At 35.8% G+C, this 19,002-nt stretch overlaps 1 protein-coding gene across 1 annotated transcript in view; it reads left to right on the top strand.

The window, feature by feature from the left end:
• Positions 1-19,002, top strand: part of LOC105214145 (protein archease-like) — a 59,032-nt gene that overhangs the window by 6,224 nt on the left and 33,806 nt on the right. Inside the window, exon 5 of the mRNA XM_011187391.3 lies at positions 14,753-14,775. The gene's annotated coding sequence lies outside the window, so the exon portion shown is untranslated. The remainder of the gene's footprint in view (positions 1-14,752; positions 14,776-19,002) is intronic.

Raw genomic sequence — 19,002 nt, 5'->3', positions numbered from 1 at the left:
ACAGACTTGTTTGCAATTGAAACTTGTTGGAAAATTTATTAGCGTATTCGCATACTGCTTGCAGAATTAATTTATTGAAATTCAGATATAATTATTATGTATATTTAGTATACAAATATTATTAAATAAATGACTCCAATGCGAACAATTAATGTACTCCAGAGGTCAGGTCAAGGAAGTGTGCTACATTCTAAAATAAACATATCCATATTTATTTTTTTCCCAACTCGCAAGTCATATAATTTTTGCACAGCTGCTTCTTAAGACATTTATATTTGTTGCTCATTCCTTCTTGTTGTTCTTTTTGTGTTTTTCCAATTAGAACTTGTTCTGTTCCTTCACACATTTAGTTTAATTCTAAATTACTTCATTTATTTAGTTTTTATTGTTTTTTGCTTCTTTATGTTTCCGCGACGTCACAGTTTGATGACCCGTCCATACATACGCGTGTGTATGTATGTACATGTGTGTTGCGTTTATGCATAACTACGATTTTGCTCATTGGTCAGCAGTGGGCAGCATTTTTCCCGGCCTCGGCCTCGTCGGTGATCTCGGTTTTCTACCTCGTCATCGCTTTTCGTAGCTTTGATAATACCATAACATTCGTCTCCACTTCAATTCTACACATACATACATGCATATATATGTATATACATATACCCAGCTCGTCTTCCAGCGTCATCAGCTTTGTTACTTCGCCTTGCAGACTTGATTTCGTTAATTCATTCGAGAACTTATTGCTGTTGTTTGTTGTTGCTGCACTGCATGTCGTAATATTAGCCAGTTAAGCTATTTGATGGCGTTGCCATTGCCGTTGCTGTTGCTGTAATACCGATGTACCTATGCATGTACGTATAATTGTTTTTAGGCTTGCCGTGTCTGCTTGGTTCGCTATGGTTTTTAATTTATTTTGACTCTGTTTTGGGTAAACGTGTTATCTTAGTCGTCTTCCACTTTCTGTAATCATCCAAAGACGGTCGACAATTTTATTGTTTGTGAAATACATAGGTACATACACGTGTGTACATGAATGTATACTCATATTTACTACTTAAGTATGGCAATTGCAATCTTTCATTAAATGAGTTAACTAAAACGACACTTAAACCAGTTAGGAAGGGCTAAGTTCACATGCAGTCCATAATAAATTCTTGCAGTTCCGCATATACATAAGTATTTGTTGCCTCCGAATGCTGAGAGGTAGTGTCAAACTCATTGTCCAATTCCTATACCGATTCACATACAAACCAACGTAACTGTTTCTATTAAGTATGTAAGCTATTGAACTGTCTACTTTTCAAAAATATTCCCCTTTTGAAAGTTTTTAGTTTAGCATGTGGCTTAATTTTCGAACTTTTTATGTTTCTGATTGATGTCATTTTGGGGGCATAAAATGTTCCGTTATTGTCATGTTTTATGTTGTAATAACTGAAACACACAACTTTTGCACTAATTCACGTGACATTGAACGAAATGCTAGCTTTCGTCATCGAACAACTGAAAAGCGTTCAATCTGTTCGCCTCAGCGGCAAAGGTATGTGGCCATAATTGAGCATCATTAATGTCATTGAACTCTTATGGTATAACGCTCGTTGTTCCAGTGTTGCGAAACTGGTTCTGGAAAATAATCATCATGTGCGAATCGTGTCTACACACCGTTAATTTTTCGCAATTGAATATACTACATAAATCGTAAGATTTTAGAACAATAAAATTTTCACACAATCGCTTGTTGCATTCCACTCTGCTCAATGCTGTTGTTGAAATATTTTCATTTGTACTTTTACTGTATGTACATATATTTATGTATACGTATTTCCATAGTGTGTGTTTCGTACGATTAATTGATTAAATTAACAAACACTTTTATTATGACAAATATTTTAAAATATTAAATACAAATAATAATACTTCCTCCTGTCTTTGTGTTAAAAAAACCGAAAGAACAAAGTGAAAAGCGGAGTAAGAACAAAAAGAAATCAAAAATACACTAGCACAAAAGCAATGCCTGAAACGAGTTAAATAAGATTATGCGATTAATGCTATTTTTATCGCTTGGAATTGGACTTGGAATGCTGCTGTGGACGCTGCGATCTGACGTAGCTACACATTACTGAGCGTCTCCCTACGTTGGCGTAGCCTTTTTGATTGTTTCTGTGCCCATTTTAAGCAACACGCCGTTTGACCTCTATCACCACGCACAAATCCACAGCATCGTATGTGCCTTGTTTTGCTACCTCTATCGATTGTATGGAGATTTTCTAGGCAATATACTCATTGCATGAAAGACAACGCTTGTGTCCGTGTGCCACAAAATAGCTTTATTTGTTATTTTTATTATGTTTTTATATCTGTGCCAGAGCGTGTATGATTTCTTCATTGGATGCGTCCTTCCTGCTGGCTACGGTTTCGGTCTCCTCCAACATTGCAAGTGTTTATTCTAAATAGGCGTCGACTTTGCTGACATACTGTCACTTGACGCGCCACAGCTCATATGGGTCAGACACAGCCACTCGATTGTCCTATTTAAGAATAAGATTCTTGTATTTTTCCCTTTTGCTTATTATATTCATATATACATGTATATATAGTGTGTGTATATTTCGAAGTTATAGCATATTTTTTCTAAAATTTTAAATAGATTTCATATTATGTGCAATTATAATTTATGGGTTCACATATTTTGCATTGGAAGCTTGCCTCAATGTCTCCTCTAACTAGTGATGAGCGATATTGCTATTTTTGAATCACTATGATTTCAGTGATTGCTATTTTTAAATCACTGTGATTTTATATTGCTATTGCGATCACAACAAAAAAAAACAACGAATTTATGAGAATTTATACTCCACATTTTTTTTTTTAATTTTTTACATTTACATTTTTATTAATTTTAACAATATCCAAAATTTACCTGCTTTTGTAATCACAATTAATTAATTTTAGGTACATTTAACTGCTTTTGTAATCACCGTACCCAAAATTATCAAAATCACAACTAAAATTTCTACTGTGATCACTGAACAGTGATTGCTACTTTCGAACTGATATTGGTACTGAACAGTGATTGCTACTTTCGAACTGATATTGGTACTGAACAGTGATTACTACTTTCGAACTGATATTGGTACTGAACAGTGATTGCTACTTTCGAACTGATATTGGTACTGAACTGTGATTGCTACTTTCGAACTGATATTGGTACTGAACAGTGATTACTACTTTCGAACTGATATTGGTACTGAACAGTGATTGCTACTTTCGAACTGATATTGGTACTGAACAGTGATTGCTACTTTCGAACTGATATTGGTACTGAACTGTGATTGCTACTTTCGAACTGATATTGGTACTGAACAGTGATTGCTACTTTCGAACTGATATTGGTACTGAACAGTGATTGCTAATTTCGAACTGATATTGGTACTGAACAGTGATTGCTACTTTCGAACTGATATTGGTACTGAACAGTGATTGCTACTTTGGAACTGATATTGGTACTGAACAGTGGTTGATACTTTCGAACTGGTATTGCTACTGAACTGTGATTGCTACTGAACAGTGATTGTTACTTTTCGAACTGCTATTGCTACAGTGATCGAATTAGAATCACTGAACTACTACTGTTACAGTGATCGAATTAGAATTACTGAACTCGTATATGTACTGTGATCAAACAAAAACACTGAACATCTCTATAGCTACTGTGATCGAACTCAAATTACTGAACTGCTAATCACTGATATTTACAAAAATTGATCACAGTTGCTATGAGATTTTTCAATCACAGTGAAAAAATCACCGGTAGTGAAATATCGCTCATCACTAACTCTAACACGCTGACGAACTCTAATCAGTGAGAGTTTTTTTTTGTAAAAAAAAATCGAGTTTTGCAAACATGTTGCTACTTATTTAGATTAACTCCATCTCAATTCATATAATACTCACCAATATGGCACATTTAGAGCAAAAGTTGCACAGTTGTTGGCCTTTGAGAAGTATATCTGTGGAATATAGAAGAATATGTGCATATAATCTATATCACTAATTCTATGATTTTATGTGTAATCTTCTTTTCAAATTCATATTTGGTTACTGCAGCAATTTGCTTGTTTTCAAAGAGGCGAAAAATTGATTGCGCGAGTTGAGAAACATTAAAATATGTGACAAATGTAATAAAGATTACGCATATAAGTTACTTACCCAAATCAATTGATCAGCGGTAATACAAAGTGAAAAATATTGAAAGGCAATGAAACGTTAATATAATTTGCCACTAATTACTCGCCTAATTGAGAATAACACCTGCCGCAGTAGAGAGTAAAAGATTAATAATTCTCCTAGCAACAGCATCAACAAGCATCCACACTACTAAACGAAGACTTTAGCCAAACAAACCAGTCCTTAACAGCAGTCAAGGATGTACAATGTACGTCCAAAGCGAGGCATATGAGAAGGATAAGCAATGCACACAAGAAAAAGCATGCGAGCACAACTAACCACAAGCCAAGCAGATGTTTGCTAGTGAACAGTGACAGACAACTAGTGCCACAAACCGAGTACTAAACGTAAATAGGAAAAACAGAAAACCAGAAGGGTGGATCACTTACACGAGTAGCAACAGCGCCAGTGATGGAAACATAGGTAGAGTTTACAATGAAACAAACTAAATTATGGATAAACGGGCAGGTGTGGAGCAATAGAAACATTTGACGCCATACAACTGTACAGCAATAATTGAAATACTTACATACGTATCGTAAGATCTTCCTTTACTTTGTTCTGGTACGCAACTGTACTCACGCAAGACAATTTTTAATATATTTTGTAGAAAGGTGAAAGTAATCAATATGTGTGTGGAGGGTGGCGATGCTGTAATGTTAGGCATCATGCGAAAATGCAAGACAAAGTGATTTAAACGGCATATAAAGTGTGTGCGTGTTGACGTTTTGTTTCATAATCAGACAAATTTATGAAGGTTACGAAATTGCATTGAGTCGGTTGTAAGATGGAATGGTTACGAGAAGGGTATGCATAAAATCATGCCCAAAATTTGGAAAATCGGAAAAAAATTTTATTTTTTGTATTAGAAAGCAGCTGCTTGTTAAATGCAAAATCTTGAGAAAGGTCCAGAGGTCATTAAATTGGCAGGCATATGCAACTGTAATGTGTATTTCAAGCGTAACTATATATCTCAAAGAGATACAGTGCTAGCAAACAAAGAAAAAACAACATGAAAAACAATAAATTTTGCAAATGCTCTCTTTATGAACCATAATTTTGATTTCAATAAATTGTGAATGAAATTGCTTATGGTTATAATTTTTTTTTGGCATTTGGAAGAGATGAAAAGGGGAAAAAATGAACTAAGATCCTTAGGAACTGCATTGTTAAAAAATAAAATGTTAATGAAATCTATAAATGAGAAAAAATCCCTCGCTTCGGCTATTATCATTGAATTTGTACTTTGCTTGAGTGAAACCTCATAATCATATAAACCTTAAAAAAGATCAAATGCGATTTAAATAAGAACAAAAAGCTCTAAGGTCACAATTAATTCTTATGTTACACGTGGCCATAGTGATGCCCCTATTTCTAAATAGGTTTTAATAGAGTTCGTTTGAACTAAAACCACAACCTACTAATCTGAGAGTTATTTATTGCAAATATATGGAATATTAGATATTTTCGACTGACACAGGTTTCTTCAATACAACGTGAATTGCACTAAAAATTCAAATAAGTCGCCACTTATTGCCTGCTAGTTTGCATCCTCATTGTTTGCTGCTGAGTCGCGGTCGCAGTAAATCCATTGAGAGCATTTCACACAATGCCACCGCAGAGTCAGCGTCGTTGTCGCGCAAAAACAAAATAAATTGTAGTAAAATAATTGCAACTCGCTGCAGGAAAGCATGCGAAGGGGCATTGAGGCAGCCAGACATGGGCTGGGACAAAGCAAGTCGAAAGCTGCAGGCTAATGTGTTGTACTCAATATATGTATATACGTATTTGTGAGAGTGTAGACGATTCTACTTGTGTTGTCGCCTCTTCCGCCCCTTGTAAAGCGCCCGCACACACAAAAGTTGTTGCGAAAATTCCAGGAATTTTGTTTATCTACACAAACACACAGGCTCTTAAACAGTAAACCATGCACCACCAGCTGAAATCTGTGAAACATTTGCATGTGCTCTACACAAAATGCTCACTTGAAACAGAAATCAAATAACTCTTTTTTTCCCTCTTGTAATTACTCGTACTAGCCTCGCTTGCTTGTGCTGGTTTGTTTCCTTCTTCGGTCATTATCCTTTGTACGTGATGATTTCTATTTATTCTTATTGCTATACTCACATCCTGCGCATTTGAATGCCCCCAACCATGGGAGCGCAAATTCCGTTTTTCAGTTCGGGCTGAATGCTTACTCAAAGTGTTGATTTTTCTCATTTCATATTTACACAATTCCACCTTTTATTCGTTTTAATTTGCTCGTGTTCCCATGTCAATAGCAGGCAGAACATCTGAAGGGGCGGTCAATTCCAGCATCTAAATCGGGCGGGCGAACTTTCTCACACTTGTCGTTTATTAATTTATTATTTGTTGTGATTATTAGATATTTACGTATATTTGCTTTGCACATTAAAATTTTATGTATCGCAGATGTTAACATCCATATTTGTTCTTATTTATACATTATTTTAATTCTTTGTAAATAACTGAAGGTGTAAATGAGGCTGAGTCCACAATAACGCGCGGTTGTTTCTTAGTTTCGCCTATAAAACCCGCTTAGGTTAGATTAGATTAAGGATTTAAGAATGCACAGCGACCTATAGTATATCTGCCCTCTCCTATTATAACAATATACCATCTAACTATGTCGCGTTAAGAAAGCTTAACAGTGTTCCAAGGCTGACGAACGTGATATTGTCTCTTTGAGGAAACAGAGCCTCAATTACTGCTTTTACTCGCGATCGCCGAACAGTCAAGGAGTATATGGTCTCTACGGCGCCTAGGTCACACAATCGACATTGATCGGTTGGATTTAAGTTTTAGATCTTCTTCTGATATGTTAATGGATTGTTATGAGAAATATTTTTCAAACAATTCCGTTATGCCACATCCGCAGCCATACTTCGTGGAATGCACATGATGTTGAAGTTGAGCTCAAATTAAGTTTGCATTTATGTATGACTGCTTAACGATTTTCGCATAAAAATAGAAATTTTCTTAGGCATTGGCTGGTCATGCCAGATATACAAACAAGTGAAGTAAAAAGTGAATGAAATAAAAATTCTTTGCACCCTAGAAACGGCGGGAGCCGCCATAAAGCACGGCCAAACATTTACTCTCAGTACAACGAAATAGAAAAAGTCAAAGTTAAGGTACCAGCAAATGCGACGCAATATACATGTATGTATACGAAAAATGAAACAATGTGGCGAGGGCGACGACGCATTGGAAGAAAGAATCCCACTGACAAGTCTGAAACATACGTGCAGCAACAATTGTGGCAGCCTCCAACACAGAAATAACGAAACTACAATGGGAGTAGAAAAAGCGCACTTGGAAAGCAAACGAGAAATGAAGCGATAGTGAGTCGATGAAGGAGAACATTAGCCGAACAGCGAGGAAGAGGAGGATAATGCTGCTCAAGAGTTCCATAACTCTACCTACAAGCCAGCCGTGGTCTTGTATATTGCAATATTAAGCACAGAAAAATGCATAACACAATTAAAATATACGAAAAACAAGTAAGAAAAGGCTAAGTTCGGGTGTAACCGAATATTTTATACTCTAGCAATTTATTGAAGAAATTTTATTAAGATAACGCACAAATTTACCCATAAATTCGGCATAAAGTCTAATAGAATAACGAAAATCGTCATATATAGAAATGAGGGCTGAGTTAATTCTTGAACCGATTTCATTCAATTTCACCAGCAAGGAACACTATATCCAATACTATACGCTTACTTAATTTTGCTAAGATATATCACATATTAACCAATACATATATGCAGATTAAAGCCCACCATATTTTTTAAAAACCTATAATTAGGTATGTGGGAGCTAGGGGATGATATTTTTGAAAAACCTATAATTATGTATATGGGAGCTAGGTGATGTTGTGACCCGATTTTAATAATTTTTGGAACAGAGACATACTATTGGAAGAAAACAATTTCCTCTGAATTACATTAAATTAGCTGAGAGATTTACCCATATTTTCGGTTAAAATTTAACCTTAGACGCTGAGTTCAACATGTTCGATATCTAGGGCCTTGAAAAGTTATAGTCCGTTTTCGACAATTTTTATAAAGTGAAGGATTCAGATGGAATTCAAAATTGAGTTATAAAGAAAGTAGTCGTGGTTGTGAACCGATTTCATCCATTTTTCACACATGTCATCAGGGTGTCAATAAAATATTATATACCGAATTTCATTGAAATCTGTCGAGTAGTTCCTGAGATATTTTTTTTGACCCATAAGTGGGCGATGCCACGCCCATTTTCCATTTTGTATAAATATCTGAGTGCAGCTTCCTTCTGCTATCATTTCTGTGAAATTTTGTGTTTCTGACGTTTTTCGTTAGTGAGTTAACGCACTTTTAGTAATTTTCAACCTAACTTTTGTATGGGAGGTGAGCGTGGTTATTATCCGATTTTCCGATTGGACTGTATAAGGAAATGGCTAAAAAAAACAACTGCAGAAAGTTTGGTTTATATAGCTTTATTGGTTTACAAGATATATACAAAAAACATATGTGGGGCGGGGTCACGCCCACTTAAAAAAAAATTACATTCAAATGTACCCCTCCCTAATGCGATCCTATGTCCCAAATTTTATTTTCTTAACTTTATTTATGGCTTATTTATAGCTCTTTATGTGTTTTTGGTTATCGCCATTTTGTGGGCGTGGCAGTGGTCCGATTCCGCCCATCTTCGAACTTAACCTTCTTATGGTGCCAAGGAACACGTGTTCCAAGTTTCATTAAGATATCTCAATTTTTACTCAAGTTACAGCTTGCACGGACGGACAGACGGACAGACGGACGGACTGACGGACGGACAGACAGACATCCATCCGGATTTGAACTTTACTCGTCACCCTGATCACTTTGGTATATATAACCCTATATCTAACTCGTTTAGTTTTAGGACTTACAAACAACCGTTATGTGGTCAAACTATAATACTTTCTTTAGCAACTTTTGTTGCGAGAGTATAAAAATTGCATCGGCGCATTTAATATTACAACAAATATGCAAAATTGTATAACACAGAGATATGGAGATGACTTTTTCTTTATCATAAATCCTGTTTCGCCAACTGAACGCGTGCACTTGCAACGCCACAGTCATTATAGTACTGCGCAAATGAAGCCACAACAACAATAGATGCGTCTTCGTCCCGTTGTGAACTTAACACAAGCAACAGAATTTGATTTTAAATATGTTTTGGACGATTGTTGTTGGTAATTCTCTCGTAATTGGCAGACTAAACTGCCGGTGCATTTTATCATATATACATACATACATACATATGTATGCCGGTATATGTGACAATGAGCAACAGATAAAAGAGAGTGTTTGCAATGCCAATTTCAGGTTGCCCGATTTTTATAAATATATATTTTAGCATTTAAAAAATTATAATAATACTGTAAGCTGCACCATAGTCCCCTTTAGACATATTTGAAAACAATTGCGATGAACTCTAATGCGTTTAATTTTAATTTAATTCTATACAATATTATAATACTATAATACTAAGATCTTAACCATATAACAATAAAACATTACAACTCATATTAAGCATTTCAATTATTGATTATTTCATGTATGCATCAGTATCTATTACTCAGAAGATTAGACAAATTACATATTTTATTTGAAGCCTTTGAAAAGTGGAGGAATTTGTGGAGGAATTTGTTTCGATCAAAATATAAATTTTATGAAATTTTGGAATATTGATTAAAATATCACCCATTGAAATAAAATTCATCTCTGTGAGTGGAGCTTTATATTAGGAGTATAAATATAAAACCGTTGTGTTACACGTCGTATAGCCTTTCAGTTAAAACTCCGTAATAATTCTCGATGGACATATCCCCAGTATACCTATGTCGAATGTCCAAGCCGGGCCGGAAATATCCATCGTTTTAATACAGTTTCTCATACAACACTGGCAACACTGCTTGCGAGGCATTGCAAGCGCTTGTGCAGAATTTTAAAGTTGCTCGACAGCTTCCTAACCTAACAAAGCAAAAAGTGGGTCTTAAGTAAACATCAGATAGTGAGTGAGTGGAAGTAAAAAAAATACAAATTCCATTCATAGTTTTTATTTTGCCACCTCTCTGTCGCGCTCAGTGGTCCTTTTTGCGTGTGAGTCGATGCCTGCTGCTTTACATAACTCTCACCACGTTTATTGTTCCAACTCTGCTGTTGGCGCTCTATTGACTGTAGGTTCTCCAATTTGTGTTGTTGTGTATTGCGTATTCGCTGCCACATGTAGCAATTGCCATTTTCCGTTCATTCGCCTGCCATACATGTGCGGCACCCATATGTACAAACATACACATACACAGTACATATTAACACGTTGACTGCCAACTACGAGATAACTCGTAGTATGATTTCCCTTCCAGGAAGCGAACTACGAGTTATCTCGTACTACCTAAAACTACCACTTTTTGTGTAGCTACGAGTAAAACCGTATTATAATAGTGTTAGTATCGATAAATGGCTTCTATTTAAAAAAAAAAATTTATCGAAAAATTCATTCAATATAATGGAAAAATTAACTCAAATACAATAAATAAAGCAATATATTATTGTTTGTGGTAGTTTTTAAAACAATTTTCCACACAAAGGGCTGGCTTCTCTGGACAGGCTGGACAGAAGTGCCTACCTACTACGAGATAATTCGTAGCGTTCTTTCCCAGACGCCAACTACGAGATAACTCGTAGGTCCTTTTTCTCCTTAAAAAACATCATTTTTGATTTTTGATGATACCAATGATCTAGAAATAGAGTTTTTAGTAACACAGGACAGTTTTCAGAAAATGGCCTTGGCAGTCAACGTGTTAATTTATTTGTATCCATAATTCTTGACAAAAGTGGCGCGGAGACAGGTTGAACGAGAGTGTGTTCCTCACTTTCAGCTGATGCTGTTGAACGTAACAGTAGACCCCGTCAAGCGCATGGGATTTCGCAACGCATTCTTTGCTAATTTTTTGTATTTCTTATAGTTTTTGTTATTTTATTATATTTGTTGATATGTATTTGCTCCTTAATGTGTCTAGCTTTTCATAATTTTATTACTTGATGTTATGAGACAACAATCGATGCCGACAATAGCTACAACAACTACATACTTGGAGCAGAAAGCAACGATTGCCATAGCACAGTAACCAACTAGTTGTACGACTACAACAAACAGCAACAACAATATCGGTAATAAATATTTCACCGAAGTCAATTCTAAAATGTTGCATTGCTGCAATGACAACAACAGCAGCAGCAGCAAAAACGATCCTCATCAGCACCACCATCAACTGACACATAAACAACAACCACAACAATGTCATTCAAGTACCTCAACATTGGGATGCACATTGCTCGTATATTGGCTAAGCTTTTACTATATTATTACCCCCACGAAGCATTTGCCTGAATGACTGCCAGACTGTCAGTGTGCCGTCTGCATTTCTCTCTCTGTTTTTATGTCCGTCCGTAAATACGTTCCATACGTATGAGTTGCACGTCGTGTTCTTCCGTCTGCTGGTCTGGCAATCAACGCTTCGTTTTGCTTTCATTACACTGTCGGCTGCTGCCACGCTCGCCTCAATTGTCTGCATGCCGACTGCAATGAAAATCCTCAGGAAGTCAGCATTGACGCTATTGCAGTCGGTTTTGAACTATAATTGTTGTTGTTTTTTATTATCGTTTGCACAGTGGATACTGTAGCCGTTGTAAGTCATTGTTGGTGTTGTCCCCAATAGCTTTTCAATATAGCTGTGCATTATATATGTATGTACAACAGATAGGGATACGTACATCCACCGCATTGGGGTTTGTTGTTGCCGGCAACTGAAGATGCTGTGAAGGTGTTATTGGTTTTGTGCCGGTCGGTTGATGATTTGAAATCACTGTCTCTTTCTTGCAAAGAATTAATGAATTGCAAATAATGCAGTGAATGGGCAAAATACGCCGGTTGTTAGCGCATCCCCAAGGCTGGACCGACAGGCTTTAAAAGTGTTTATATGCGTAATATATATACTTATAATTCATATAATATAATATTTCCTCAGCACAAAAAAAAAAATTACTCTAATGCCCGGTTTCACAGTTCGTACTTAAATTGTGCCCAAATAAAATCTTAGCTAAGCCTTGTTGTTAACTGAGTAGTGTTTCACAGTCGATGCTTATTTTCTATAAAATTCTATTATGATATATGGCAGCACAATGAAAAACATTTGTTTACAAATACCATCTGACAAATTGAAATTATTGTTGATGAAAAATAACTTTGCGACGAATAAATTTAGAAACTGGGAAATGGATGGAAACAATAAAAGGACACCTATTGCAACTCGCAGGAAAGCATATAACCGTCATTGAATACAAGAAATTCCAAAAATTTTTTCAGCAAATAATTTTTATTTTATTTTTTTGACAAATAAGTCAATATTCAAAACAAAAATCAGCAGTTACTTAAGCACTGCTTAAGTCTCCCATTTTCAGTACTTAAGCAGAACTTAAGTATGAACTGTAAAACGCAATATTTCTGTTTTATCTTAAGAACAACCTAAGCACTGACTGTGAAACCGGGCATAAAAGTTTATGTATGTGATTGGTGTTGAACCGTTTAGCCGGTTGTTGCCGAATCGATGATAGCGCGCCACTTCTATATTTCCTTCGCAGTTCGGCGCCAGTTGGATATCCCAAGTGTAACCAAGTCGCTCTCCACCTGGTCCCTCCAACGGAGTGGAGGCCTTCCCCTTCCTCGGCTTCCTCCGGCGGGTACTGCATCGAACACTTTCAAAGAAGGAGTCGGACAACATGACCTAGCCAGCGTAGCCGCTGTCTTTTTATTCGCTGAACTATGTCAATGTCGTCGTATAACTCGTACAGCTCATCGTTCCATCGTCTGCGGTATTCGTCGTTGCCAATGTTTTGAGGACCATAAATCTTGCGCAATATTTTCCTCACCTGCTAAAAATGCATTTTTAAAACTCTTGTTCTGAGAGACCACCTCAGAAGCAAAGGAAGGGAAATTAAAGTATTTTTAAAAATAAAGACATATAACATAAAAATTAAAAATTCGCATTAATATGGACACTTCAACAGAATATTCAAAACTAAGGCATTTGTGGTTTGTAAAGAACTGACCCCCTCTTTCATTAGTAATGAATTCAAAACGTAAACCGCAAAAGAAGTTTTTCAATTCGACAAGTTAACCACAAATACAAACACTACACAATATATGTTGGCAATCAATTATGCACGCTGGTGTACCCTGCGAGAAAACTTTTTTACTAGATGTTTTCTCAAAGCCATGCTGCGATGTATAGGGTATTTTATTCTGTCTGACACACATTAATAGTGGATAATTTTCATATTTTCTGTACTTAGTTAATCAAATGTGTTTCAGGGAAAATACTTAAATTAGAGGGTCTTGAGATCGTAAAAGTCAAAACATCATCTTTTAACTACCATAACATGAAATTATTGAAATTATGCTTGAAAATATTCATATTAGCATAAGAAGGCAAGCTGTGTGTTCAATAACTCGAGTGAATCGATTAAGACATCAAGAAAATATTCGTTTAAGGATGGTTAATATTTTCAGTAATTCGATGTTTGTACGGTCTTGAAGGGTTTATTTAAATTAAATTTATATTTTATGTAATAGTACTTAAAAACTGAAAATTATTTTTTTTTCTTAAAAAGTTACTACAAAACTTCCCAAGATTTTTTCGCTTGAGCTGAAATTTAACTTCTAGCTACCTAACCGTTAAAATAAGCCTACATAAGTACGTATGTATACATACATATAGTTAAAAGTTGTATGAGAAACGAATATACAAATACGAAAAAATCTGACCAATGCATTGTAGTAAGTCCAGTGAAGACCTACAACTTAGAAATTCTACGAAAACATTCTCTGGGTATTTGCGACCACAAGTGTACAACGAAGGAGTATAAGCGAACGTAAGAAAAGACGCTCAAACGTTGACCGATAATAATAATAATAATTGCCAACAATATTAGTGGGCCGACGCGTGTATATATAGTAGAAGAAGAAATAGGAAAGGCAAATGTATTTACAGTGGTTAAATATTATCCTAAAAAAAAATTATAAAACCCTACGCGATGGTGGTATATTTAACGACATCGCCCGTAAGCAAAGTTCAGGATAATGGGAGCTACAATGCGAATGGTTTGTAAAAAAATGTGGAAAAGAACAAAAACTTATGAGTGTCGGGAAATAGCTTTGAAGAAGGTGGTTAAAAAAATGAAGTGGTAAAATATGAAAATTCTATCCTAGCTTACAAATTATAACAACAACGGCTTCTTGCAAAAAAATAAGTTAAATTCATTATAGAACTGGACATATATTTAACTGATAGGAAAAGTACTTTAGGAATAAAAAAAAAAAAAAATTTTCTTAGTATAATAAAATTTAATCAATATTTATTTATATACATACATAAATCCTTTACTAATTTTTGTATTATTTCCCCTCTTTTCAGAACCGTGAGCTGTTAAATTTTTTGTAAGTACCAATTCATATATTAAACTACTATTTCTTCATATTAATTGCATAAAATATGGAATATATCTTAAATGTTACATAACGAATTACTTACACAATTTTACAATTAAAAGCACCAAAACTCTTGCAGAAACTCATTTTAATCCTTATTATTTCAAATGCAGTCTATATATAAAATTTTTTTGCTTATATTTTTTTGACAAAACCTGAAACTAAAGATACTTGCTTTTCCCGCGCTTGTTGTTGCCTGCTTTAGTTTTAATATTGTAAATATTTCCATAACATTGACCGCTGTAAAGTTGTTAATAAGTTTGTTGTTTCCTTTTTTCAATTGTCCAATCGCTCACAAAGAATTTTACGACTTTTTAAATACCATTTAAACTTCCTTCATTTATGTGTTTTTATGGCCTTTCGAAGGGGACGTACTGCTGTGAAAACACATCATTTGGCATATGGTCATGTGAAAATCCTGAATTAAAATTGGAAAATGCGAAGCATGTTTTTATGCATTTGACATTTCAACTTGACACATGAGCTTCGTGAACACGCACCCAAATGCATACGAGTATATCTTGCATGCCCTCAATACAGGAATATACAAGGAAAGAGAACGTGTGATCTATTTGCGACCCGGTCAAAAGTTGTATAAAAGGGTTGTTATCGGTATTTTGATCGACACAGTGTTTTAGGAAGGCGCCCTATTTAAATATGGATAAATAAAAACCCGGATTTTCCATGTAAATCTATTTACAGTGGTTTAAGAAATTGAAGATTGGCTGTCATCAAAAGAAATGTACATTAATCTGTAGATTGGTTGAGATTTCTTCTGTATTGTTCAGAGTCTTACACAAAATTAGTCACCCTCACTGCCCTTATATTTTTAAATTTTATCATTTTAAATATTTACTTCAAGGTTCTAATATAGACTAGATCGCATTAAATAACTTCGGTCATAGTCTCCAAAGGATAATTTTTGTTTTAATTATCGTAATTAGTTTTAGTATATTTAATCATAGCCTTCAGGCATATTTCGTCGATCCTGTGAATTAGCTACGCTTGTCGACGGATTAATTTGTTTGCCTAACCTTTCAACAGAGGGTTTCTCTTTATTGCTCTAAGCGATTACTACGCCTTCGCGCTCTGGATCTAATCTCTTATGCATGTAATTGAAGACTTAGAATACGCAGGAACCCTAGCAACCATCTAACAATTTGTGCAACCCTTTCTAATCTTGTGATCGCTTAGTTTTTTATACCATACATACATACATTTTCTGTTAATTGCATTACAACGACAGTAAACGGGTTCAATTGATTATGCTCTGAGCCTTAATCCTTTCACATGTCGTATGAACATAACTGATTTTTTATTACAAATGTATATAAGTATGTATGTATATGGCTTCCACTACATTCAAATGCGCCTGTCAAAACATCGATCCTTTTTGACAACTTAAATTATAAGCACAATTTTTAGTAAACTGGACCTAATCCGCACGGTTTCTAAAAAAGGTGTGCAACTACTTACTTGCTTACATACATATACAGATAGATAAGTTCATAGCCCAGTTTTGTCACTACTCTCACTTCAGTTAAAATGTTTAGTTCTCGCCAGCATCGTGGCATGGCAAATAGAGGTAAAAATAACAATAAAGCCTTATGCAACCGATAGCTAAATGTTAAATACCAATGCAACAGTCGAACGGCATATGCGCATACGAAAATGTCACATCTGCTGTTTGCGCATGCGCAACCCAAATATTACATACTAACGTACATGCGTATGCGCTTGCATGCTACATTCGATAGGGGAAGTACTGTTTGTGTCCTTAATTAGTGCGTGGTATTCTACATATTCCATTCCATACTTACCTCATATGTATGTATGAGTATGTTGTTGTAATTTACAAATTTTACAAGCAGCACACCCCATTTATTCGCCGATAGCCATACGTCGTTTGCTGTGTTACATACATACATACAAATATATATAAACTAAGGTGTTCCACCAGACGAAAATCGCGTACACACGAGCCGCTACCGCATATCCATAAAGGTGTACACACATACGTCCATACACATATCTTTTTTAAATTTCGTCGTTCACTGCCCTCTTTCTACAAATACTCGCCACAGCGTCGTTCAGTGCTTCCCTATTTTCAACCGTTCAATATCTGTGTAGCTATATAAATACATGCAAACATATTTACACTGTGAACCCATATATTTATCGCTTACGGGTCATTCCCTTTTTGCCATATTCAAGTTCGTCAAAGCATTTTCAAGGGTTGGTTGGATTGTTGTCTGTCTGTCTGACTGACTGACTGTCTATCTGTCTGTTTCTTTGCTTGACTGAATACTTTTTTTATTTTAGCAATATGTTCATATGTATATAGATAGATAGGTGAAGAACTTTCCTGTCGCAGTTACATTTGTAGACCTTCTCGCAATTATTAGCTTTAAAACACTTCACAGGCTTATGCACACGCTCGTATTCGTAATGTGTGAACTAGCATTTGGGTATTGCCATGTTGACTTAATTCAACTTGTTTTCTTGAACAAAGCTAATTACTAAAAAAAAATAAAAGTTCAACAAAGTTCACACACTTGCACATACTTTTATAAACTGAATTGGTATTTGAAACATGTCAATAGATTCAAGGTCTTCCATATTTTTCTTGAAATATCACATAGTAATAATAAATGCATCTGTCGTGAAGCGTAAATGGTTTGAAATAAACAGCTGAATTTTTGAAACCACTCGCTCATAAAATTTGTTTCTTAAATTTCGATTTTACAGCTTTTGGTCCAGTTTAGGTTAGGCTAGTCTGGCAGAAAGCCACCCATAACCGGCTCATGTTACTAGATAAAGTGTCGTCACGTAGTCAATGAGGAGTTTAGTCATACTTTAAGATGCCTGCGCTTGACGTGAAGGTTATGTGGTTTCACTAACGATATCTCTTTCAGATTATCGTACTGCGAAGCCACCAAATACTGAAACCGTTGCCTTGACAATGCAGGACAAGCACGCAAGAGATGCTCCATTGTTTCTCTGGTACCTTGGCCCTGCAGTCTTCGCGATCTGTCAGTCCCATCTTGTGGGCGTGCGCCGCCACCAGACTGTGATCAGTGAGTATTCCGACATTTCCTTCTATCGAGCGTTAATAGGAATTTCGTGTACTTGTGACCTACCACTTTACACATATCTTTTGCGGTTCTGCATCACAGCCTTACCAAGTTTGTTTTTGGCGACATCCACTGCTGCCTATGCAGAAAGAGGATATTGCCTTGATTTCAACGGGACAGTTTACATATACATATGTTGACTTTAGTGCAACCTTTCCCAATTGCAAACACCTCCGCTTGAAATATACTGCTGTGATCCGGCAGCTTAAAAGGCTGTCTTATACCTAGTTCAGGGCAGTATATCCCCACACCTACTTCTGCTATTTTAATTTCAGTGACCTGGGTGCTCAAGTAATAACGGCTAGAGGGCAGGTTGAAAATCCAAATCATAACAGCGATTTTGGTTCAATGGATCTCCATTAACCTATTCCTTAGCTTAACTACTGCCAAAGTTAAATTTGTTTTTGATATTTTCAATAATTTTTTAAGGAAATAGAACTAGAGCGCATTTCTGAGTGACCGATTTTCATGGCTATTTCGAATTATGGATGAAATGTTCAAGAAAAAAATATTAATCTGTGTCTTCACATTTTCTTATAGGGATACTAAATATGTATGTAACCTTGGATATATGTATGTACATATGTCTGCAGTATGCGCCAGACATTAGCACCCTTGCAGAGTGCAATGCCAATGGCTTTGGCACGGTTGGTAGCCATTAGCAATGCATTTTCGTTTCGTTTCGAGTCGTGCATTTCAATTTTCGTTTTTCTGTTATTTTTTTTGTTTTTCTCTCCAAGTGCTTGAGTTTCGCATACTTTTTTGGCACTGCTGCGAACGTTACCGATTTGCCTTCTTGCAATCTGTCGTGTTCATGTCTTTGGACTCATTGAAATTTTCGGTTTATAACAATTGAGGAATATTGAGCATTTATTGAGCATGTGCGCCCCGAGAAACAGCAAGCAACAATTGGCAATGAGCACACTTCGACAGCACACAGTGCGCATAGCGGCATGCCGAAGTAGTGCGAGGCTACTGTTTGCAGGAAATACGAAGTGAAATTGCAAGGATATTTATGTCTAACGCAAACACTTACGGTACA

The sequence above is a fragment of the Zeugodacus cucurbitae genome, chromosome 2 (assembly GCF_028554725.1).
Source record: "Zeugodacus cucurbitae isolate PBARC_wt_2022May chromosome 2, idZeuCucr1.2, whole genome shotgun sequence".
In the NCBI taxonomy this organism is placed as follows: domain Eukaryota; kingdom Metazoa; phylum Arthropoda; class Insecta; order Diptera; family Tephritidae; genus Zeugodacus; species Zeugodacus cucurbitae.
Note: the sequence above shows the minus strand (reverse complement) of the source record. Positions and strands in the feature narration are given on the sequence as shown.